The 25,274-nt window shown below is 36.3% G+C and overlaps 1 protein-coding gene across 1 annotated transcript in view; it reads right to left on the bottom strand.

Moving 5' to 3' along the window:
• Positions 1–23,512, bottom strand: part of PIK3CA (phosphatidylinositol-4,5-bisphosphate 3-kinase catalytic subunit alpha) — an 80,953-nt gene extending 57,441 nt beyond the window's left edge. Inside the window, exon 1 of the mRNA XM_044251823.1 lies at positions 23,405–23,512. The gene's annotated coding sequence lies outside the window, so the exon portion shown is untranslated. The remainder of the gene's footprint in view (positions 1–23,404) is intronic.
• Positions 23,513–25,274: the final 1,762 nt, after the last annotated feature.

Raw genomic sequence — 25,274 nt, 5'->3', positions numbered from 1 at the left:
ATCCATTCTTTCATTCTTTTTTTAAAAAAGATTTTATTTATTTGACATATCACAAGTAGGCAGAGAGGCATGCAGAGAGAGAGGGGGAAGCAGGCTACCTGTTGAACGGAGAAGCCAATGTGGGGCTCAATTCCAGGACCCTGAGATCATGACCTGATTGAAGGTAGAGGCTTAACCCACTGAGCCACCCACGGGCCCCCGTTCTTTCATTCTTAATGTTGTTAATTAGCATCTTTTTTCTTGATCATTCTAGTTAAAAGTTTATCAATTTTATTGAACTTTTTAAAGAACCAGTTTTTCATTTCACTGATTTTCTATTTCCTTGATTTCTGCTCTGATCTTTATTATTTAGATTCTTTTATTTACTTTGGATTTAATTTACTTTCTCTTTTTTAGCTTCTTAAAGCAGCAGCTCAGATACTGATTTTAGGCCTTCTTAGAAATCGGTCTTTAAAGCTATGTCTTTCTTAGCACTGTTTTAGCTATACAAGGAATATTTTCATATGTTATATTATTTTCATTCAGTAAAAATATTTTCCAATTTACCGTGTGAATTCTTCTTTCACTTCTGGGTTACTGAGAAACGTGTTATTTATTTTCTACATATTTGGGGATTTTCCTTATTTCTTTCTGCACTGATTTTTTTTTTCTGGCATTGATTTTTAATTTAATTCCTTGTGGTTGCAGAACACACTGCATAATTTTAATTTTCTCATATTTATTAATACATTTTGTTTGGGGGTCAGTATATGGCTCATCTTGATGAATGTTTCAAGTCCACTTTGAATGTGTTGTTGTAGTTGTAGATGTAGATGTCAGTTAGGTTGATTTGCCTTACTCAAGTCTTCTTTATCTTGTTTTTCTGCCTATTATTCTAACAACTGTTGAGAGAAGGGTACTAAAATCTCCAACTCTAAATGTAGAATTATGTATTTCTCCTTTCAGTTTTGTTAGCTTTTGCTTCATGTATTTTGTATTTCTCTTACATTTATATATACTTAGAATTTTTATACTTTCCTGCTGTATTCATTTCTCTATAATTATGAAATGTCCTTCTGTGTCTCTAGTATCACTCTTTGTTTTACAATATATCTTCACTGATATTATTATAGTTACTTTAACATTCTTGTGCCTGTTTTCTATGAAGGAGAATCACCCAACCTCATCATGCTGTCATTACTGGAAGATGCCATTATTTTAATGATGGAAATTAAATACAGATTTTAAAAGGGAATACAATGGCAGAGTCAGAATATATTTTAAAAAGAAAATGTTGATTATAATTTATACTAATAAAATATGGATAAAAGCATATGTAAATATACTTTCCTTTATCCTCTTCTATTTTTCCTCCTAGAATTAATCGCATTAGTTATTAGCCCTTGGCCGCACCCTGGAGAGAAGGGCATGATTGGGAAGTTAGGAGATGGACATGGATATACAAAAAGGAAACCAAAATTTGCTAATAATCTGTCTTCTCCATTATTATACTCACTTTCTTTCCCTTAACTCTATTAGTATTGTACACAAACACAAATGAGAAAAGTTATTGTTTCTTGTTATTCATAACATGAAAACATGAATGGAATGTGAATCTTTCATTATTAAGCCTGACTGAAGTTTCTGGTTTGGGATATTTATTATTTAATATGTCAAGAAATAGCTTTCTATTCATATTTTACTAAGGTTGTGTGTTTTGTGTGAGTGATTAAGAGAATGTATATGTGTATGTGTGTTACTGATACCCTGATGTTAAAATGCCCTACTGTATTACTGGCATAAATGCCATTTGATTGTGGAGTGTGCATGTGTATGTTTTCACAAACTATGAATCCATTAGTTAATACTTTATATAAGACAACTAATACCTCAAGTGAGGCAGGTCTGTAGCTTTCTTTGTGTGTGTGAGAGAGAGAGCCTTTAACATAGTGTAAGAAGTTTTATAATAGCTTTTAAAATACTGAATGTTTAGCCACCCAGGTGGGTTGAGCCGCTGCCTTCGGCTCGGGTCATGATCTCAGGGTCCTGGGGTCGAGTCCCGCGTCGGGCTCTCTGCTTGGCGGGGAGCCTGCTTCCTCCTCTCTCTCTGTCTGCCTGCCTCTCTGCCTACTTGTGATCTCTCTCTGTCAAATAAATAAATAAAATCTTTAAAAAAAAAATACTGAATGTTTAAAAGAATAATGAAGGAACACTAACCTTAACAGACATTAAAGCTTCATTAAAAAAAAAAACAAAACAGTATTTATAATATTGGCTGACAGAGATCCAGGGAACAGAACTGAGTATAGAAATGAACCCAAGTAATTGCTGCAGTTTTGTATGGGAGAAAAAAACCCAGAATCTCTAAGTGAGGTAATAGGATATATTATTTAATAGATGATCCTGGTAGAAGTGACCAGTCACATGGAGGCGGGGAGAGTTTAATTTTTACTGCTTTAAGATAAAGAAAACTTTAAAATGTTCCTGCATAACATAAATGACTTGAAGGAAAGGAAAAACAGACCATATTCTTTGACAGGAAGACTCAAGTTCATAAAGATGTTCATTTAACATGGTACCAATTAATACTAGTATAGTTTGTGTGTGCAGAATTTGTCATGCTGACTCTAATGATAAAAAAAAAAATACAAACAGCAGCGGAAAACCTAGGAGAAATTAGGGGAGGGGGAAAAAGAAGGGAGAGAAAAGGTCTAGTCCTACCAGATACTAAAATATATTATAAAAGCACAATAATTACAATGGTTAAGATATAGTTCATGACAGGTAACATCAACAGAACAGAACATTTAAACAGAAAAATAGATGTGGAATGTACTATATAATATAGGTGTCATTTCAAATCAATAGGGAAAAGACCATTTGGAACAACAATCTGAACTTGAAGAGAAGTGTGGGGTCCCTATTTACACCTTACATTAAAAGAAATTCCACTTAGAATAATAATTACAATGTAAAAATAAAACACAAAAGTATTATAAGAAAACATGAGATGATCTTTTTTTCATATATGTGAGGAAGTCTTTGCTGAGTGAAATCAAGACACCATAAAAAGGTGAATAAATCCAACTACACAAAAAACAAAAATTACTTCATGTAGGGGAAAACTACCATAGGCAAAGACAAAAGATAAACTAGTAAAAATTACCTACTACTCATATAACTGATGATGGGAGAAATCCCTATGGTATAAATAGGAATGACCCAATAAGAAATAGACAAAAGGATATTAACTGGAAGTTCACAGAAAAAGAAATGTAGGTGACCAAAAACCACATGGTAATTACACATCTTTATTCAGAATAAAAGGCAAATTAAATGATGAATTTCACCTACTGGATTTTCAAAATTAAAAAAACCTGCTAAAACACAGAGCAAAAAGAAATATATTGAAAATGAGGGGTAAAAAGATATATAAGATGAATCAAAGAGGTCCAACAACCAAATATTTATTATTCCAGAAGAAATAAGAAAAATGGAGAAAGAAAACTAAAGAAATAAAAAGCATCTGAGCTGGAAAGACTTTCGTATTTAGATTAAAAGAGACAACTTAGCAGAATAAGTGTAAAAAAAAAAACCCAAAACTCCTCCATACCAGACAATAGAAGATAAAAGCCTTAAAAGCTTTCATGGTGGGGGTGGGGGTGGGTGGGGACTAGGTAATATAGGTAATATATAAAGGAACAATTATCTGACTGGCAAAACTTTTCTCATCAATTGTAACAGTGGTGAATACTATATCCTTGAAACTAATATAACACTGTATGTTAACTACACTGGAATTAAACTAAGAAATAATCAGTAATGAAAAACTATGCAGTAATTAAAGTCTATTGGGAAACGATTTGACTGATATTTCTATATCCAGCAAATTATCATGTGTCAAGAAAAAATAAAGGTACTTCCAAGGGTTTTACTTCCATGAACCAATTCTGAGGTACCTGATTTACTACTCTAGCCAACCAAAGATGCAGGTCAAGACCGAGGTCAAGATATCCAATACTAGATGTGTGTGTGTTCTCTTTTATAATACAGTTTATGGAGGTGGTCTGATTGGCACAATGAGCATGTTGGAATAGGTGATTTAAATAATCTTCTATATGACAATGATGCCTAAGAGTGTTAAACATGTTGATGTTTGCAGATTTTGTTTGCTTTTGTTAGAAGTTCTTTATAAATTCAGCAGAGAGAGAATGGACAAAGATGCAGGATTGGAGGAGACACAGATTCTATGTATTATCAAGATAATTATTACCAACACATACTTCTAAAAATAAAAGTATACAAATGACTAAAAAAAAAAAAAAAAGGTATCCGATACTAGAAATGGTGGAACTGACCTAGTGACCAAACAATATAAAAAATAAGAAAAAGCAATCCTAGAATGAAGTTTTATCAACTGTAAGAAGTAATAAACTCAAGCTAGCAGATGAAAACTGTATGGCCCAAGTAAAATACATTCAGGACAAAGAATACAACTGACTCCAAGCAGCAGAGAAAGAAATTGAGAAGTTACATAGTATTAGAGACACGTATATGAAGAATGTAACATGATTATTTTCACAATAGAAAAAAAAGGTAACTGGAAACTTTATAGAGGAAAAACCCCCAAATACACAATAAAATCATGCTCAAAATATGAACAACACAATACAATTTTGAGCAATTCATAGAGTGTATGAAAAGAAGAACCATGTGACTGAAATGCTAAAAATATTCTTTGTACGGTTCATGATGTTGAACAGAAAAAGAAATCTAATGCTAGAGTTCTACTTAGTTGTGAAATAAAACGTTTTTACATAATCATGTTCATGTAAATAGTATTTGTTTCAATTATTAAAATCTACCTATATTCAAAACATTAGCGGTTAAGCATGGTTACAGTACAGAATGTAAATGTTACCATTACCTGAAAATGTAAAAATTACCTAATATGTGGTGAAAGGGTAGAATATTTGAAAGGAAAAATGGAATAATGTCATTGTCTAATATTGTGGGGAAACAGGACTATTACTGAAAACTGATGTGATGGGAAATGGAAATCTGAGTATGTTCAAAGTAGAGAGACGACAAATGCTAAAGGAAGGGAGAATGGAAGTATCGATAGTGAGAAGCTGATTAGATATGGTAACAAAATTAAGAAACAAAATTTCAAAGTGAAATTAAAATGCTCATATTTACTTCAATAATCTTCAAGTCCATGGCTATTCATAGAAGCAGTTTTTCAAATTCTCAAATATTCCTGTTATTAACCAATGAATATATTTCAGTTTAATATTGGGGTTATATAGAAATTTATTTTGTATAAGTATCTTTGAGATACTGACAGAGGAACTCTATTTGGAAATCTTTGTAAGATATAACAGTTTTTCAAGTGTTTACTGTATTTCAAAGTATGGTACCCTAATTTCCATTTTCTTGATTTCAGTTCCAGAAATATTGGCAGAAAAAGTAAAAAGCTGACAGCTGGGTATAAGGATATTACAAGATGACTCTAATTATCTAAAATGTTTCTTTTAAAAGAACAGTTGCTACTAAATATTTCACTGCTAACATTTGGTTCAAGCCATAGTTACATGTATTCTATGGCATTCTGGATCTGAACTTTGCAGCTGGTGGTTGATTTCCATCAACACCTTAAGACTGAAGTCTACAGTAAGGCAAAACACATTCAAACTATGAAAATGAAGCTTTAAAAAATATGGTGGAAACCTACTTGAATATTTAGGCATATATAGCTTTTTGTCTTAATTGTTGCAGAACAAAATGTTACCTTCATAAATGTCAGCTGAATTTAATTAAACCAGCATTTGTGGAAACCCCATTAGGTACCATAATATGGTTTCTACAAGGGATACAAGTAAGCATCACAAAGTAGAGCACAGGAGGCTGGATGTGAAACTGAAAAACAAAGAGTCTACTATCTAGTAATCAGTTCTTTGTTTTATTTTATAAAGAGTGAACATGATGAGAAAGTTTATTGAAACACCTTCTGCCCCAAACACGATCAATGGATAAATGAGTTGGGAGGAGGGGGGTAAAAAGGGCATGTGTTTATGTAATTTTACTGGGACAGTTTACCTTAACTGTAAGGACCAAAGCCAGAAAAGAAGCCAGGTATCTTGGACGTATGAATCTCAAGTCTATACTTACAAGCTGGGTAACTATAAGCAAATACTTAACTTTTTAAGACCTTATTTTCCTCACTGAAAAATGGGACTAATCACTTCTTCATTGGATTTTTAATGATATGACACACATTTATTAAGCAGTTATTATGGACCAGGCTTATGCTAAAGGCACAAGATAAATAAAATGACATCCCTGACTTCAAAAGGCTTATAATCTATGGAGGAATGCAGATATGCAAATGAGCATATCTTATTAAGAAACAGAGGCTATGAGAAAACAGAGGAGGGAGAGATTGACTGGTTTAGGAGAATGAGTCCAGGAATACTTAACAGAGATTACACAGAAGCTCAAGATTGTGTGCCAGGTCACCAAGTTATTGGGTAGGAGCAGCCAGAGCAATAGGGGTTCTAAGCAGCAGAAACAGCCCAAGCTTGATGAGCACAGAAGTTCAGAAAGGACTAGGTGAGCCTGAGGCAGTTCACAATGGCTAGACTGCAAGATGTTCAGAAAGGTAAAGTATAGAAACTGCATACAGAAAAGCAGGCTGGTGCCAAATTATGAGAATGATAGTAAATTAATGAGATTGTACTTTATTCCAAGATCACTGTTCTTCAAAATTCTGTCCTGGGATCACAGGTATAGGATAAAGAGTAGGAAGCCTTGTTAAAATGCATGTTCCCAGGCCCACAGATGCATTGAATCAGATTTTTTAGAGGCTGAGATAATTTACATTGTAACAAATTCTCTGATGATTCTTAAACACTCAAAGCTGGAGAAGCAACAATGTAGGTCACAAGGAATTACTAAACTTTAAGCAGATCAATTTTGTATTTTAGGATGAGTGATATTTTGGCAAAAGCGTGGAAGCAGTGTCAATCTCTCCCTTGTTCTTTTCCCCAGAACCCATTTATTATAGCACATTCATGAAATTCTGCTGGCTATTTACACGTCTGTTAATTTTGGCGGCAGTGTGGAAAGTAAAAGAAAAGTGGAGAGACTAGTCAGAGTACTTCAGTGATACAGGAAAGAACTAAAATAAGGCAGTGACTATGAGAAGAGGTGAAAATGACATCAAAAGACATTTCTCCAAGAAAGAAATACCCAAGATTTGGTGATTAGTTGGATTTGGTTGTTCAGGCAGGAGAAAGTAAAGGTTAACAGAAACTCCTAACTTAGCAAGTAATGATACTAACAAAAAAGGATCATATGAAATAGAATTGTGAAAACATTTTGAAAACTGGAAATCTAAGTGTAAGATATTATTAATCAGGTTCCTTTCTAGAGCACTTCCCACACTTCTTCTTTTCTTAACTTAGATGTGGATTGTATTCATATCTCTTTTAATGCAAAAGTGACTCAGGCTTATTATAGACATTCATTCACTTCAGTACTGACTGAAGTTCTATTAAGATCTGCGACGATGCTTTGTGCCTACTTAAAATGCAACAGTGCATGAATGAACAAAGAAAACAAAAGAGTGAAAAATACGTATAAGACAACTATTATTACCCTTTTTTTTGAGATTCTCTCTTATGGCTTTTTTTTCCCCTATGAATATTTTAGTTTATTTCTCAGTTTATATTACTGTTTTTATATAGTATAATGATTTTTATCTTGCATTTTCACTTCAAAAACATTTCCTCACATTACTGTAAATTCTTCAAAAACAATAGTGTTCTATGACCACCTATTTCTATGGGAGAGAGCAGTTGAATTATGGAATACTTAAGTTGTTTTAAAATTTTCATTGTTAAAGATAATGCTGCAAATAAGATTATGGGATCGTAAGGTATGTTAATTTTAAAGGCACAAAAATTGCTGACTTGCTTTAAAAAGGGTTTAATCAGACATATAGACATATAGAAATATATGAACAAGCACATTTCCTGGTACATTCATCAGCAACAAAACCACTAGAAAAAATTTCTTGCTAACTCAAAAAGTAAAAATGTATCAGTGCTTCTTAAAGTTTCACTTCTTTATGTGTCAGGGAGAAACATTTTCCCATTTGCTTTTTTTTCCACTTTAGTGTAAGAACCTGAACTTGGTGCTTTTGAAAGCATTTGTAGAAAGACCTTAAAATTTAATGGTAAATGTTTGGTTTTCTGCAACGGTGAAGTTGCGGAGATCTTAGCTGGCTGAGCTTGTGGGATCTCATTGGTCTCCCAGCTCTTCAAGCTTTCCTTCCCTGAAGCCCCCCCCAATTAAATGGTTTTATCCAATAAATAAATAGAGACAAACCTCTGCTACACAGTTGTAAATTTCAAATCCTGCTCTGCACATCTTTAATTTGTTCATTAGTATGGGGGATGGGAAGTGGGAGAAAAGGACAGAATAAATGTCAATGTTCTGAGTCAAATTTAATAAACTTTCCCTTCATAAGTCCTTCCAGTTCTTTAAAGTTTGGAAGGTACTTCCCCATCCACATAAAAACTTTCTTAAATGAGAGACTAGTATAACGATATTTATTCTATTTCATTTAACTCTTCAATTTACCTGGAGTTCATTTTGTTATATAAGATGAAATAAAGATTCAAGTTTATTTTGAACACTACTTAACACTCTCAAAAACATGCACTAAATGTCTTCCTTTTTCTACTGATTTCCGAGGATTGCTTTATTATATTTAGAGTATCTATTTTTGGGATTTCAGTTCCCTTTGCCAACTTTACCACCAATGCTATGTCAGTATCCAACTCTTTTGTTTACTACAGTTTTATAATATGTTCTGGTATCTGATAGGGCTATAGTGGTTAGTTCTTTGTCACTGTTCTTGGTTTTTCACTGAAGTTATCTCACTTTTTACCTCTTTAGTCTTTTGGACAAAACTAAGAATCATCTTGTTAATTTCTCAAACACATTTTTAAAAAATCAGAATTATTCTAAAGGTGTAAGTTAAGTTGAGAAAAATGGATATCTGTAATAGTTGGAACTTCCCATTCAGGCACATGATATTCTCATGATATTCTTCTCCCTGCACTGCCCTGGCCCCCCAACCCTTGCTTGTATCTCAGTAGTTTTCAGGTTTCTTTCTTTTTTTAAAAGATTTTATTTATTTATTTGTCAGAAAGAGAGTGAGAGAGCGAGAGCGCACAAGCACAAGCAGGGGGAGTGGCAGGCAAAGGGAGAATCAGGCTCACTGCACAGCAAGGAGCCTGATATGAGACTCAATCCCAGGACTCTGGGATCATGATCTGAGCTGAAAGGCAGACGCTTAACTGAGCCACCCCAGACATTCCAGTTTTCAGATTTCTTTACATGGGTTTACACATTTCTTATTAATATAATTTTATATTTTCTGTCATCATTGCTATAAGTGATTTTTTTCTACCATATTTTCTATTTTTTAAAGATTTTATTTATTTGAGAGAGACAGAGAGAGAGAGCTCACTAGCAGGGGTAGGGGTAGGGGCAGAGGAAGAAGCAGACTCCCCTCTGAGCAGGGATCCTGATGCAGGCTGGATCCCAGGACCCTGGGATCATGACCTGAGCTGGAGACAGATGATTAACCAATTGAGCCACCCCACACATCCCTCTACCATACTTTCTAAATAAGTACTGCTATTATAAAGGTGAACTACTGGATTTAAAGTATTTGTCTTAAATCTAGTTACTCTACATTCTTATTAGTTTTAATAACTTCTCAGTTGGCTCTTGGTTTTCCTGGAATGTAATCATACCACACCAAAAATGGGATTGTGCAGTTTTTCAGTATTTACTTCTCTTTGTTCTAATTCATATCTTACTATACTGGTCAGAACTTCCTTAAGAATGTTATATAATAATGCAGTGATAATGGGTTTCTGAGTTTTTAATAGTCATTGCTTCTTTAGTGTTTCACCATCAATTATTATTTTAGCTTTTAGTTTGATATGCTTTGTTAAGGAAATTTCTCTTCATTCCTGGCTTTTAAAGAGACAAAAGGAAATTAATAATTTCTTTTCCGTGTTTGCTGATATGTTCATGTTCCTGATCAGATTCATTGACCTATGCATTATAAAATTTCATAGTCAGCCATCTTTGCATTATTAGACACTTGATAATCATAAAGTAGACTTAATGTATTATTGAATTATTATTTTTATTACTTATTTTTTAAAAAGATTTTACTTATTTATTTGACAGACACACAGTGAGAGAGGGAACACAAACAGGGAGAGTGGGAGACAGAGAAGGAGGCTCCTCATCAAGCGGAGGGCTCCAGGGCTTGATCCCAGAACCCTGGGATCATGACATGGCAGAAGGTAGACGCTTAACGACTGAGCCACCCAGGCACCCCCTGTTGAATTATTTTTATTTCTATCTTATTCATAGCTGCTGTATGAGTTCTACATTTTTAAAGTTTGCACAAGCTCATTTCTGGAACACAGCACCTTGGAAATATCTCTTTTAGTCACTAGCCATCTAGTGACAAATTTTCAGGCTCAGAAAACCTAAGTGGATTGTTTAGGGTAACAGGATTGGCAGTCAGGTTAGTATTCTGGTTCTGATCTAGAATTATAACCAAATGTCCCATTTCACTGTGCAAACCCTTCCTTCTCCCCCAGTGTGAGAAAGATCATGTCTTCTTGGCCCAGCAGTCTTGTTTTCTAGCCAGCTAGAAAGACTGGTACGTGGCAGCACAGGGTATACTTTTCTCTTTCCAAGGCTCTGGGGGAAGTTCTACCTTCTACAGATCAGACAGGAGATTCAAAAAGTGGGTGTTTGTACAAAGGGAATGAAGACTACATAAGGAGGTTAGAGTAACATGCAGATCTGTCCCCTTATTTGTATGTCCTTTTAGTATTTCCATTTCTTTAGGTGGAAGAGTTAGCAGAAACATACTTGGAGTTTTTATAAAATAATTCTGTGTAGTATGGCTGAGTTTCTTTTAGCAAATCCATCCATATACATATGAAAAGGAAGAGACAAGAGAAAGAAATATAAGTAACGCCAAGTCCAGTGGTCACATCAGGATCAGATGTTGTGAGATAGCTGTAATTTCTAGTATTCTATTTCTGTACTCTTCTAAAATGATTTAAGACTAATTCATCTGGGATATGAAGCAGATTTTTCAAAAGCTTCAAAATTTGAGCTGAGAAAATAAGATCACTGCATGTATATTTATATTTTAAAAATAAGTACCTAAGTATTAAAGATTTTTTTCCCCCAGTAATGCAATAAACTTTGTGCTTAGCAATGTGCTAGACTCTGGGTATATAGTGGCAAACAATACAGTCTGTGGATGTACAGACTCAACATCTTCCTTGAAAAATCTCTTAAATCACCCATAAATTATAATGTACACATTTTTTGTGTACCGCCTTATACAGACATATTCTGCATAAAGACAGAATATATTTACAGCAAACGAGAACACACAATAAAATTATATGTGCAATATATAAAATATATGTATTTAAAAGGGTGTGGGTTTATGCATGTGCATGTATGTACCAGAGAGGATGCACGCGTAGAGGTGGTGGTTTGTTGTGGCAATAGCTGCAGGTCATCTTGGAAACCAACATAACTGCTCAGCAAGTCTAAAACAGCACTTTCTCTTCCAGCATTGGAATAAATTCCTGTTTCTTTGGTTAAGCGCTTCAGGTTTGGCATTAGAAGCCATGTTGTATGAACATTACATATGACTAACAGAATTACACTCAACACTGAGATGTTCATACCTACACGCTGAGGTCATCTGAGGTGACAGAGATTCACACCTTTAATCTCATGTCTATTTTGAAACAAAAGCTCAGTAGCGGGATGTGATTGCAATATTTAAATGATTACTTTTGTCATGATTTTACTTTTGGCTGAGTGTATATAGTTGAATTCATGTAAATTAAGTGTGATGAGACTCCACTGTACTGATTAGATGTGTAACTTTAGTTTCCTACTGTGTGTAGTGGAGAGACTACGTATGTATGGAAGAGCTAATGTGAGGACTAAGGGAGATAACATTATTACGGACTTTGTGAACTAAATCTGTAATAGTCCTCTTTCCCACATTCATGATATTAAAGTTTGGGTTTGAGGTAACTCCAAGTATACACTAATGTGTACATTTAGAAAATCAGGGAAATTTTCTCACATAGGTTGTCAGCTGTAGGTCTCCATGATACCATTTTAAAATAAGTAGTTAATTCTTAACTCCAATGTGTAGGTTAATCATAACCACATAGTATGGCAATACTTGGTCAGTACTAGGGCAGTCCACTGTCATGTTTTGTTTAAATTTTTTTTCATTGTGCACACACCCCTTAAAAGAGATGAAATTCTATAGAGTTCTACATGTATAAAACATGTTTGGAAGTATGCTTAATGATTCTTTAAAAGTAACAATGAAATTTTGAATAACTGTGCCAGAATTACAGATCCTTTCTAAAGCAATTTCCATATAAAATAGTAATAATAATTGTATATAAAGTTTTAAAAAAGTACATGGATTTTATTGTTACTATCAATCTGGTATGAGAGATACAGGCAATGGGGTCATCAGCTTGAGAAGAGTAAGTTTTGGTGTGAGACCATCAAGAGCAGTTTAAATTGCTAAAAAGTAGGAGGTGAGAAAACAAACACATATATTTATCAAAAACTTAAATATGAACTAATAGTCTGTCTCATTTATGTAAGGTACCGACAAGATGATGACTCAAAGATTTGTATCAGTGATGCTATGCAGGTAACTTAGTAATTAAAGGCAAAGAATTAAGAGACTGAACTCATAGAAGAAAAAAAACCACATGGCTGCTTTCCTTATCTTCACATAAATGATTTGCAAGTTTTACACAATTTCCAATGAGTGTAAACTGTGTATCAAAATCGTACATAAAATTAAATATTGTATTTAATAAAGACTTCATAACAAGTATAATGGGTGAAATACAAGCAGCTTTAAAACATGACATGCGAATTTTATAAAAGCCATGTGACATAGGGACTATGTGACAATATGACACAACTATGGTCATAGGACATGGAGGACAGGGAAAAGAAATGCCTAGTAGCTTGCAACAAGTACTGCTTCAATGGCAGAGTGCTTTTAAGATACCGCTGGGGATTTTGAGATTCCAGGAATTGATGGGGGAAAAAAAAGCAATCCATAATACAATTAGACTAGATGTGAAAAATGTACATCCATTTACTTGGTATCTTCCTCCATCAAAACCTCATTCCTATCAAGCTAAATCTCCATATGATAACTTCACTTAGGCATGAAGGTATGAAACAGAATTCAGCTTCCTAGAGCTAGAATGAAATTTTAAGAGTTGTAACAGAACAAAAAGCAAGCAGTAATAAAGAAGCTTGTTAGGAGGCAACCTTATTGTTTATTCTCCAGAGATTTGGATCCAAATGTAAATCCTAAGAATGGACAAAATGCAATTCATTACATAATGTTAAAGCCCCCCACCCAAATTGGTGAATATGACATAGTTTGTACTTTCAAGGAGGCTACAAATATTTATTGAGTGCTTACTACATGCTAGGCACTGTTCTAAATGCTTTAACATATTAGTCACTTAATCCTCATTACAATATTATGATGTAGGTACTCTTATCCTTTTTTTACAAACAAGGAAATGTGTATTAACCCAAAGAATATTTAACCCAGACAGGTAATATAACCTTCCTTAAACTACAAAACTACTAATCTCGGGCGTCTGGGTGGCTCAGTTCGTTAAAGCCTCTGCCTTCGGCTCAGGTCATGATCCCAGGGTCCTGGAATTGAGCCCCACATTGGGCTCTTTGCTTAGCAAGGAGCCTGCTTTCTCCTCTCCCTCTCTCTCTCTGCCTACTTGTGATCTGTCTGTCAAATAAATAAATAAAATCTTAAAAAAAAACCAAAAAACAAAAAACAACAAAAACTACTAAGCTCAATAGTCTGGCTCCCGAGTACATGTTCTCAACCATTATGACATAATATATTTCACAGAAAGAAAAGAAAATTAAAGAAGCCAAGTACACTGACCATATTTTGTGAAGATTCTAAGAGTGTCCTGACTTCAAATATTCTGTCCTACTGTCAAATTACTTACCTTCATTTTGACTGGGCAAAAAATTATTTGCAAGAGAAATATACTAATTTATAGTCTTGATATTTATACCCAACAAAAAAGACCATAGCATGATATGGTTGCTGTGCTTCAGTAGTTGTACATTAGTAGATACATTTAGCTACTCATACATATACATGTATACAAATGGATATATACATCTACATTTAGTTACATTAATAGTGCCTATGAACACAACATGGCTGTAAAAAATGCTGCCTTTTATTCCACAGAATTAGTCAAAATTATTCAAAGTGATTTTGAAGAAATCTGGAATTCCATAATATCACTAAGTAACTTGAAGTTTCATAATTTTTAGTGACGAAAAAACAACCAGTTTCCACAATATAAAATTACTAATCTTCCAAACTACTTTGAGTGTTACTACCATTATAATTATCAAGTACAGAAGCTGCTTTCAAAAAGTCATGTTCAACTTTTACAGCTGCTATATAGTTAGAGAAAAAGAATACAGATATCTTTTTCATAAATATATTAAGATGCTGCCCACTGGAGTCTCAAATGCAAATAATAGCCATCAGATTTTAAGGAAATCTTCATAAGGAAAATAACTTTAAAATGATGTTATTATTAATATTTATAATTGAAAAAAATGACAGTATGAAAGAGTTTTTCCTTTCCCTTTTTCATCTATGGTTTGATTTCAGATTGGACTTTAATAGTCCTAATTTCAATCTTTTTTTCCACAATTTTTCCCACTAATGATGCTTTATATTTGATGATGTGCTCTATACATCTATATTCACAGAATAGTAGCTTATTTAGCAAAAAACTTCAAGATTTTTATTTTTGCGCTTGCCAAGAAGCTAACCTCCTAAAGAAAACTCTTTCTCTCTCTCTCTCTCTCTCTCTCTCTCTCTCACACACACACACACATACTCAGACACATTTCACTCACTTTTAAGCTAGAGGCAATTGTTTCAAAATGTAATAGTTCTTTCAGGCCCAGACCTGCAATGAGTCCATCAGAAAAGTACTTGGAAAAGTATCTCTCAAAGAAAAATAAGCCACAGAAATGTGTTTAGCTTGCTGCAAAATGAGTACATAGTCATAATAACTCTAAATATGGGTACCTGGGTAGCTTAGTTGGTTAAGTGTCCGCCTTTAGCTCAGGTCATGATCTTGGGGTCCTGGGATAGAGTCCCACATCTGGCTCCCTGCTCAGCGGAGAGTCTGCTTTTTCCTCTCCCTCCGCCCCATCCCGCTTATGCTCTAACAAATAAATAAAATGTTTTTTAAAAAAACCTAAATAGTATCTCATAACTTGAACAGTTAGCTGGTTAAAAAATATTCAAACCCTATAGGTGAGTAATTTGAATAGTTATAGAAACAAAAAAATTAGTAGCATAAACACCAATGTTTTCCAATCAAGAACAATGCTTTTTGTCATCTTTCCTTGTATTTGTCTGCACAAAAATGATCTATTTTTTTTTTAAAAAAAAAAAGGCCTACTCTGCTTCTGGAATTACATTCCTAAAATTAGAACACATTTTCTGAAAACCATCTAGTGGGATGGGTCACCAAAGGAAATTCTGGAACATAGTTTCCTAGAAGTCTTTAACAAGTAAGGATGGTGACCAGTGGCTATTAAGGGTACTGTGACAGGTTTGCTGGCCTTCATAACCCTGGCAACTGGTGTGCAAATGGATGACCTATTCTCAATGCCTGTCAGTCATTCAACTACTCTCAGTGCCAGTAACCAAAATGGCCACGCCTGAAGTAGTTGGATTCTCCAAAGTCACTGATGGTTTCAGAAAGAAAAACAAAAACAAAAACAAAAAACCCTTTCCAGTCCATTCTTTTCTGGTGGCAGTTTGTTTATGCCACAGAATTTCACACAAGGGCCTTCAAATACATGCAAATTTATAAACAGGCAGACAGAAAGATTTTAATTTCTGAAAATATAACAAACTGACATAGACTGTCTTCCCTTTTTAGGGAGTGGCTTACTTTTCCCTGAAATCAAAAAAACTTTATTTTTATTTTATTTTTAAAAGATTTTATTTTATTTTATTTTTAAAGATTTTATTTATTTATTTGACAGAGATCACAAGTAGGCAGAGAGGCAGGCAGAGAGTGGAGGGAACAGGCTCCCCGCTGAACAGAGAGCCCGATGTGGGGCTCAATCCCAGGACCCTGGGATCATGACGGAGCTGAAGGCAGAGGCTTTAATCCAATGAGCCACCCAGGCGCCCCAAAGATTTTATTTTTTATTTATTTGAGAGACAGCGAGAGTGACAGAGAGAGAGAGAGCGCGCGTGCACACAAGCTGGGGGAGAGACAGAGGGAGATAGAAAGAGAGGCAGGCTTCCCTCTGAGCAGGGAGCCCAATGGAGGGCTCAATGCCTGGACGTTAGGAATCATGACAGAGCCCAAGGCAGATGCTTAATAGACTGAGCCACTCAGGTGGCCTCCAATATAGACTTTAAAATACTAGGAATCTCACAGAATTTTGGAACTGTAAAGAACATTAGAAATTGTGTAGGTAAAAGGAACAAGTATTAAAAGATGAAGATCTAAAACCAAACAATTAGTTATGAGTTCAATATGGAATCCAGATTTTAGATTCCTAATCTTATATTGTTTTCACCATAGTACACGGCCTCTCCTTAACCTATCAATCTTTGTTAAAAATATCTCCAAATAATATCTCCAAATAGCAACAAAAATATGCAACTAGTTAACAACTTACTGAAAAGTGTTTCTGATATATTTCAAGTCTATACTAAATAAATCATCAACTAGACTGGCGCAGAGAAATTATCTTACTTTTCAGATAGTTTAAAGTACATAGCTACAAATTGATAAAAGATAAAATTATTTTGATTCTCAATTATTGATCCTACTGCAAAAATATCAATGCATATTGATATTTACTTTGATACTTACTATTATATTATTATATTATATTATTATATTATATACTATTATATTTACTTTGATACTTTGATATTGATACTTACTTTTAGGCCCTATGTTAGGTGCTGAAGGTAAATGAACACACATGGTTTCTTCCTGTTCAAAAATTTATGCTTAAAGTTATCTTTATAATATTGCTTTAAATTTCTATAGTACTTTGTAAGATGCATCTCTCCACTAAGTCTTACTAACTCCTGAGTTAGTATTGAATTTAGCAAGAGAATTATGATCAGAGTATATGATTCTATCCTGTTGCAGCATTTGTTTTGTTTTGCTTTGTTTTGTTTTCCAAATCACAACGTTGACTTTTTTGGCTTCCACTATACAAATATTTAAAATCTGAAGTGTACCACATAGGTAGGATCTGTAAGAATTCTTACTATTTTCTTAATCCCACCTCTATTGCAAATGGTAATGCTGGCTTTGATACAAAGACCCCGTAACAATTGCAATTGTATGCTAAAAGTTACTAAAACTTAATTTCTAATAAATAACAATTTGATAAATTACCAAGGTAGCTACTAAAATAATACAGAAGAAATAAGTAATTGTTGGGCTAAATATGAAATATGTTATTCTTGTAGTAGATATAAACTTAGAATAATGATTAGTATGTATACATTCTTCCTTAATTTTATGTAATTTGAGATTACTTAAATTATCTCATTAATTATAAGAGTAACTTAGCAAGCAACATAATACAATTCCTATCCCACCAATGAAGAAAAAGATATAATCTGCTTCTGCTTCCCCATACACAAACACAAAGTAGCATTTTGGGACTGGAATTAATCCCTTAGCCCTCTATATCAGAGCTCTATAATCCACACTAAAAACAGCTCTACCTTAAGAAATATTAAACTTGAAAAAGCTCTAAGCTATCACATTTCTTATAAACTTACAAATCCTTTATTGGCACATTTTAACTTTAAACTCCCCAAACTATGTATTTGGGAAGAGGGAGAAAGCACCTAAAAATTCCGTAACTAGGATCAATTAGTTCACAGAATAAAGTATTAAATTTGAATAAGACATAACTATAAAACATTATTGGTACATTTAAGATTCAATAACCTTTCCAATGATGGAAATCTCAAGCCTTCAAGTTGAATCCTCTAACTTCATTATGCGTTCCTTTGTATTTCTTTTTTATGCCCTAATATTTTAGCTTTTCCTCTCCAATTTTTAGCATGGTATTTTTCCCAAAATAACTGGCAATAAAAATCACTTTATTTTATTTTTTAAAAGATTTTATTTATTTCTTTGAGAAAGAGGGAAAGATAGAGAAAGAGTGAGCATGTGCAGGGAGGAGAGGCAAAGGGAGAGGGAGAAGCAGACTCCCTGTTGAGCAGGGAGCCCCATGTGGGACTCAATCCCAGAATCCTGGGATCATGACCTGAGCTGAAGGCAGATGCTTAACTGACTGAGCTACCCAGGCATCTTAAAATTCACTTTGAACATAAACTTAAGGGAAAACTCAGGCACACCAATTTGTATATGAAAATAAAATTGGTATCAAGAAACTTCAGCAAGTAGGTATTATTACACCACATGTAAGGTTACTCTTTATTACTAAATAAAGGCTAAAATAACTATATATTTAAATAGAGAAAAAATCAATATCAATATGGAAAATATCAATAATTTTGGTCTGTTGATATCTGTAATTGCTAATCTGACATCAAGAGCAATTTTATCTTCTGGAGTTGGTCCTGACCAGAGGTATATTTTCTATATCTCCTAGAAATTAGTTAATAATGGTCCCTGAATTTTAGCTTTGGTGAATAGAAATTTCACCAAATTTCTGGGTCTTCTTTTATAAATCACCCTTAGTTTTCATTTGTCCCCTTCTTTTGGAATGTTCAAGTCTGATTTCACTTAGCTTTGGAGATAGTTTAAGGTCACCAAATTCTCTCTTCCTTCATATTATTTATTATAGATGTATTGATACCTTGTCATGGTTGAAAGTTCTAGGCACAATTACTTCCCAAGTAGACGGACTAACATCTGAGTGTTTGAAAGTGCAATGTGGTTCCAAGAAAATGAAACTAAAAGCCACACTGGTTTTGGTCCCTAGTCACACCTGTAATGCTAGCAGTTAGCAAAGTGGCAAACAGGATTACATAAACTATGTCTTTCTGTTACCTCAGATAAGTCCACTTGTGAGATCTAACACCTCCTAAGGGGAAAGGAAATGAACATTTGATACAATGTGAGACAGGGCAAAAACTCTCTTGGATCTATATTTCATTTAATTCAACAATAACAACTCCACTGAATAGTAATTACTACTATTATGCAGATTAGGAAATCTGTCCAAAGTGATCCTGCCAGTAACTGTAAGAGCCAGGTACTGAACCAAGGAGCCTTAGATTCCAAAGCCAGTATTTTCAGTACTCATTGGATTTTAAGGCGAGACCACTGAGTAGCATGTACAGCAGTTGTACAATCTCTCTGTATTGCAGAAGAGTAAATAGAGACCCCAAAAGATTGAGACTTGCCTAAGGACCTAATGCTTGTGGTGAAGCTGGGATTTGAATTCAAGTCTTCTGATTTCCAGTGCAGTTTTGTGCATAACAATGATCCTTATTATTGCTTGTGTGTGCGTTTGGGGTTGAGTCATGCTTGGTATAATTTATATATAATTTATAATGCCTTGCCTGTCTCCAAATAAAATTATATGTGTGGCAAGTTCAGGGATATACATTCTTAGTGACCAAATATATTAAATGTATTTGGCAGGAATAAAAACTTAATTGATGTTTGTAAATTAATACATGTTGTAAAGAAATCTGTTGCCAATATCTTTATTTATACAGTTAATAAGTGCCTATTATGTACTGGCTACTGTGCTTGGCAATAAGAATACAACTGTATATAAAATAGAAGGATTCCCTATCCTTCCCATGGAATTTATATCCTGGTGGAGGATACAGAGAAATAAATAGGCAATTATAATGCAGTGAATCAATGCTATGACAGTGGGAATACAAAATGCTATGGGAACAGGAAGCAGGGATACTTAACTCAGACTAGACTTTTCAAAGGAGGTGGTTATGAAAAACAAGTAGGAGTCAGCTAGTTAAGGAAGAGGTATGGAGTACGCAAATACTTCAGGAAGAGCATTTGCACAAGAGATCAGGGAAAGGCCAAGGAAGGTGTGGGAGAGAAAAGAACCTAGAGACAAGCAAGGACCAAATCATACAGGTCCTTGAAAGAAAGGGCTTTACAATCTTGTCTATTACTACTACCTGGGGAACTTTAAAACAAACAAACAAATCACAGATGTCTGGGCCCTATCTCAGATCAATTAAATTGGAATCTCTGGGAATGAGATCCTGGTACTGGTACTTTTTAAAAAGCCAACTAGATGATTCTAATGTGTAGCCAGGATTGAAAACTACTGTTTAAGCAATATAGGGAATTTAAAATATATATTTTTACTGGAAATAAAGAAAAAAGTGATCTTAAGTAATTGACTTCTCTAGGCCTTAGTTTGGCTATTAAAAAGCAGGATGAAGCAGGTTAGAGGTTGCTTGATATAGTAAAATGAGTCAGAAAACACTGGTTTTGTCAATGAGTCTGTCACCTGACACCTGTATGACCTTAGATTAAAATGTCATTTCTCAGGCAGTAATACTACCTGCCTACAGGACTGCTGTAACTCAAGACAACACTTAAGAAAACAGCTTGATAACTCTGCTAGTAAAAATATAAACCACAATATTCCATGATTTATGCTGCTAAAATTGCACAATTTTAAGGATCATAAATATTTTTACCAAAGATGAGATCTTTTATAATGCTTAAGGAACACATTTCACTTAAAGAATCCCAGCTACCTTGGAATTCAAGATATTAAAATAATAAAATAGAGAACTGATCTTTTTAATGCTACTCTAGTTACTAAAGAGATCAATTGGGATTAAGTTAGCTCTTTTCAAATAAACAGATCAACAGAGCAAATACCCTTTAATGGTAACAACAAATGTTAAAACTCTTTGTTCAGTAAAGGGCTCTAATCAGGAAAGCTACACACAAGGTAAACTGTTTTAAGAAAAAGTTATTATGATCTATGTTCTTATACAAGTATTTTATTTATAAATTTAGTTTAGTTTTTTTTTTTTTGTTTTTTTTTTAAGGGAATACTTATTTGGGATGGAGAGGATCTTATCCTGACAGGAAGGAAGCTCTGCCTCCAGAAGGACTGTTCCATACACAGAGCCAGGCAAAGTCACTGTTCTTTTAGTCTCCCTTTTACATATATCCAGCCCCCCGAGAATATACACATTCCTGCAGTAATCTTTCAGTTCAAGTACAGTACTGTATCCAATGACATCTTTCATGTTATATCCAATTTACTTAAAATTTAAAAACTTTATATAAAACACGTTCTGCATTTACATGTGGTTCATTTTTAATTCTTCAACTAAAACTGACAGAAATGCCTTTCAAACTTTATTCTCACAGTCAACTGAATATTGTTAATATTCATTTACTTTCTCGGTATTTCCTCCATGGAGTTATTACTATTAAGATGTGCTATCATTTCTTTCAACCACCTAGTTTGTGAAGAAAAGCACTCTATTTTACAGAGATGAAAAAATGCACAAGAAACTTTTGAAAAAAGTTATGGATGTCATTTTATTTAATTTTATCCCAAAACATGAGACAAGAAAACTTAAAAAACAAAACAAGCACCAACACACACACACACACACACACACACACACACACACCCTACTGGGCCCTCCTCAGATAATTTTGGTTGATGACACTGCAGAACAGTTAATCTGATAATTAAAATTTTCCATAACATGTGATGTTTATCTAGAGATCTATGCTGTCAACTAGAATTCAACACTTCAGTTAAAAAATCTTAAAACTTGAATACACAGACATACTAACAAATTCTTACACTGCAGTTGCTTCAAGGGCCTCTTAATAAAGACATAAAATATTGATTGATCCAATTTAAATTAGCAACATGGTATCTTAAGGTTTTTTCAGGTCTCTTCTCAACATCACACAATCCAGCATAAAAGCAAATTTGTAAGCAAATACCCCCCAAGAATCTATTATCTAAGGAGGAAAGCCTGCGACCAATACTGCCTGCAGTGGTTCAAATGTGGCCACTGAAATCATCCGACTTGAGTTACCAGCAGTTTATCTACCCAAGTTTTCGAGGGGTTCTCCGGGGCCTCACAAAATAGATTCAAAACATATCGCAAACCCGTGTGCCGAATGTGCACAAAGGCGCCGGAATGAGGAAGCTTTTTCTAAAACGAAATCACAACTCTAATTCATTAAAGAATATACGAGCTATTTTCCTCAAAGCCCCCCTCTTGTTGCGCTCCCTTACCCGTCGTAGAACTCGGTAAACAGTCCCTCATCTAAGAAATAGCTTTCGATTCCTGATTCCTAAGTCTGGGGACTAGCCACCATCACCACTATTCCTTTAGCATCCTAAAATAAACCCCTCAAGCCGCGGTCAAAACACAGGCTGAACGTCTGGTGTTTACATAGTCCAATGCTGGGCGTACCCTACCTTTCTGAACCACTTAGGAGCTATGAAACGGGCATCACATAATAGACTTAGTAAAGACACAAATCACGAGACAATGTCTAGGGTCTATGAATGAAAAATCCAATACGTTTGACTGTCTCGGTTAAAAGGAAAACAAAAAAACAAAACAAAAAAAACCAACAACAACAACCTAGAGAGGAAGGGTGGGAGGGGAACTGCGGGGTTGGGGGGAGCGGTTTTCCTTCCCTGCCCCAGCCGGGCGATTTAAACTCAGCGTGAGACAAACGCAGGGTCGTCCGGCTGGCAGGGCCGGAGTCCGGGGGCATGACAGCCCTTATGGAACAGCCCGCGGCTCCGGCGGGATCCCTCACGCCGCGGTGGTCGCGGCAGCCCGGCCACCCGCGGGCCCGGTGGGCGTGCAAGGGTGCGGGGCACCGAGCTACTGCCACCGGGGCGGCGGCCCTGGGTGCACTTCCTCAGATTCCAGCCACCCCATCTCCAAAAATGAGAGAGGAAGGAAACCAGGAGCGAGGAGGCGGCCAGGGGGAAAGGAGAGTACACGGCTAGCCCTCGCCTCTGCATCTGGGTGAGGCCAGCGGCAGGCGGGGAAGAGGGAGCGGCGATCATAGCCGAAGTCTGCAGCGGGCCGACCCTGAGAGACGACCCGTGGGGAGCCCCCGCCCAATACCACGGGCGCGCCGGAGAGGCCCCCACACCCACCCCATTCCCAGCCCGGCCGCGCCCGCTCCCGGCCAGTCCGCGCTCTACTCACGCTCGGGTCTCCTCCAGGCTCCGCGGCTCTAACCGCATCGGGTCCCAGCCCCGCGGGCGGCGGCGGCGGCGGCGGCGGCGGCGCCGAGGGAGAGGAGAGCGGGCGGCACGGCCCCCGCCTCCCGGCCCCTCTCCCCCGCCGCTCCGGAGCTGCCCGGCCGGGCCCGAGCCCTGCCTCGCCGGCGGCCCCAGCCCCAGCGGCCGCGGCAGCAGCAGCCCAAGACCTCAGCGGCCGCAGCGGCGGCACCGGAACTGCCGCTTTCTCCTTCTAGCTCCCTCTTCTCTCCAGCCCCCGCCACACGCCCCCGCCCCCGTCTCCTTTCTCTGTCACCCTGTTTTTTTTCCTTTTGTTTCCAGAATAAACTTTATTGGTCTCTTTTTCCGCTCACATCGTGTAAACAAACAACGAACTCTTCCCCACCCCCTCGACTCCCCCCCTCCTCGGGCAGAGGAGGGTAAGAACTGAGGAGGGGCTGAGCCTACAATACCCCGGAAGTAGAAGTGCAAAATAGGGGAAGTGAAATTGCTGAGCCCGGGAGGGGGAAGTGGGCAAATCGGGTAACAGTGTGGCAGTGCGCTTGCGCCTTGTTTTTCCGCCCGAAGTTCGTGTGGTGGAGGGGTGCTTTTCTGGAGCGGGTGTGTTTATGCTCCGTCTTTTGCAGCAGTGAGGATGTTGTGTCATCCTAGGACGGCATATGTGTTGTGTATCTGTTTCCACGGGCACTAGGCAGGCTAGGGTAGACATACAGGAGTATTGGGATCGAGTAAGTTCTTGCACTTATACGACCACAGAGGAAATGAGATTTCCTCTTGTGTGGGGGCGAGAGAAGGGGCCTTGGTGGTTCATCGCCGTTGTCAGTGGCGAACCCGAAATGGTTATGGATACTAGAAAGGAGGCACTTTAGGAAGCGCTGGTGCGCGTCATTCTGCCAATGTAAAGTTAAGTTATAGCCCAAATCGGAAGAGTAATACACTGCCACCCCCCTCTGCAATCCTGACTCACTCCGGGGAGTCCTTTTGCAATGTTTTTAAATTCAGATTTGAGTCAGCTTGTAGGATTCCGTTCTGACTTAAGACCTTTTTTCGCGTGGTGCCCACGGAGACTTCAGAAGAGCTCTCTTAGCTATAGATTAGATTCAAGCTTTCTGCCGTTTGCTACAGAATCCCACTCCCCCCACCCCTTTCCTTAAGAATAATGGGATCTGTTGCCTTTTGAGATCGCGGTTCTTATAAAGGTCCAGTGTTCTTCGCGTTTCTCCCCCTGGTGGTCTTTCATTGTATTGAAAAGGCTCGGAACGTGATTGAAGTCTGCAATAAAAGCCCTCAAACATCCGCTCTTTTTTGAATTTTTAGGTCTTGGAAGTGACCCACCGTAGAGAGGTTATAGTCCCATTTGTCATCCAAGGGCAAAAACCTGACCAATAACCAATTTTTGCTCTAACATCACACGTCCGTACGCAATCGTAAATGAGATTCATTCCTTTATGTTTTCATACTTTCATTTGACTATTTCTTGTTTTCTTTCTCCTTTCTTAAGGTCTGGTTTTCATCTCACATTCCAGAGGTATATGTTTCTAAATATTTCTCTTGAACCAGGATTTTTTCCCGGTAGTTTCAGGACATGATGTTATTTACTCCAGAGCAGGGAATTTAAGGGAGGGGGCAGGGGGACGGGGAGAGGAAGCAAACAACGTTGAGCCAGGAGTCAAAGTAAACCTTAAGGCAGCATTTCCAAAACTATGTTTCCAGGCACAGAGTTTTTTGAAATATTAATAGGTAGTCTTTGCTAGTCTTTGCTATATTTTTCCTTCTAAAATTTATGTTTAAATAAGAAAATGTAAATTATAATGTATAATTTTTGTTATGTGATG

This window comes from Neovison vison, chromosome 6 (assembly GCF_020171115.1).
Source record: "Neovison vison isolate M4711 chromosome 6, ASM_NN_V1, whole genome shotgun sequence".
NCBI classification, from domain to species: Eukaryota; Metazoa; Chordata; class Mammalia; order Carnivora; family Mustelidae; genus Neogale; species Neogale vison.
Note: the sequence above shows the minus strand (reverse complement) of the source record. Positions and strands in the feature narration are given on the sequence as shown.